General features: G+C 26.7%; 1 long non-coding RNA gene across 1 annotated transcript; it reads left to right on the forward strand.

Moving 5' to 3' along the window:
* Nucleotides 1-999: 999 nt before the first annotated feature.
* On the forward strand, nt 1,000-1,353 carry LOC114292593 (uncharacterized). Its single transcript, XR_003639789.2, has 3 exons — nt 1,000-1,049; nt 1,171-1,194; nt 1,276-1,353. It is a non-coding gene; the product is annotated as an uncharacterized LOC114292593 (long non-coding RNA).
* Nucleotides 1,354-1,597: the final 244 nt, after the last annotated feature.

Consider the following 1,597-nt stretch of genomic DNA (forward strand, 5'->3'; position numbering starts at 1 on the left):
GTTAACAAAGAGAAAAGTTCAAATTTAGACCATTTTATTGTGCTCCAGTTTTAATTTATCATTTTAATGTGACGGTTAAAAAACATCTATTCTAAATGCTGGTTTGACTCAGAAAATCTGAGTTTGATTATGGGTTTCGCAAAGAATGTAGAGAGAGAGAAGGGGAGGGGGAATGGACTATTTGTTTGGAGCTATTTAAAAAGAAAGTAAGGGTGATTTATTTAATTGATCTTCCTGCAACAAAAAAATTAAACTGGCACTCAGAAAAATTTATTTAACATTTTATTTGCTGTGTAATATATTTATTTTGTTGTACCATTCAAATGTAATATTTAGTTGTACAGATGATAAATATTTTTCATTTAATTTTTTTGTGAATATCTAGAGTTCCTAATTAAAAGAAAAATTTGAAAGACTTGGCATTTTTACATTTATGTGTAATATAGCAAGAGAGTTTATGTTTTTTTTTTTTTTTTGGCACCTTTTTAAGGGAATATAATATTCTATGTTGTATTTCAAAAATTCTAGTCAATCCTTATGTGTGTGCATATTACTTTAGTTGTCTTCATGAAAAAATATATATATTAAACTTACAAGTATTTAACTTAACACAAGTATTTAACATAATCCGTTTTGTTTTGAATCAAATTCACCGAGTATTTAACTTAACCCCAAAAAATGTATTTAACATTTTGTTATAAAAAATTTAAAAAAAAAAAAACTGTACCATTCTAAACAGAGAAGGCACGTGCCTCTGGTATCTGTTGACCTTTTTCTTTTTCTTAGAAGTTTATATTTTTATTTATTTCTTTTCCTCTTGTTTGTAACCCGTTAAGTATTTCCTATTCATGGCAGTTATTTATTTAAATAAAATTTGAATTTTATTATTCGATTTGGTCGCAACATATTTGGAAATAACATTTCATTGCCAATGAAATCCATGTTAACTTTTATTATTGCTAATTTTTTTTGTTTCTTTGTGTCTAAAATTATATAACCAATTAGGTTGAAGTACAACAGTTATGAACAATATCACTATTTTTGGTCAAGTAAGTTTTTTTTCTTCTTTTTTCTCTTCATATAAATTTAAGTACCTCTCTTATAAATTTAAATACAACAGTTATGGACAATATCACTATTCTAATTATTTTTTTTCCTCATGCTTTATAGGTGGATGGGGACTTACACCGAACCGTAATATCACCCCCCTTTACTAATTTTCTTATTTATGTGTATAAAGTTTTATTTATCACTCCAAAGTTTTTGTATGTATAGGTTCGATTTCTTCAAGAAAGAAATGTTAATGTTGTTATTCGCGATGAGCGTGACCTTAATACTATTCGCATTCATGAGATAAGCCTAAAAGTCACTTGAACATTGGACATGTATTTTCTTATCATTTTAAAAATAATTTATAAATATATTCTTCTTATTTTTTACAGGCAAAGGCAAAGGAAAAAGACAAAGCAATATCAAAGGAAACAAAAAAAGCTATTCCTTATGGCAAAGGAAAGGAAAATGCACATCCCATGGTGTGGTTTCTCAACAATTTTTAAAAGTTTCGTTTTTGAATATTATATAGATTTTTTAAGGAATT

This window comes from Camellia sinensis, chromosome 7, assembly GCF_055761805.1.
Source record: "Camellia sinensis isolate YWXY chromosome 7, ASM5576180v1, whole genome shotgun sequence".
Taxonomy (NCBI): domain Eukaryota; kingdom Viridiplantae; phylum Streptophyta; class Magnoliopsida; order Ericales; family Theaceae; genus Camellia; species Camellia sinensis.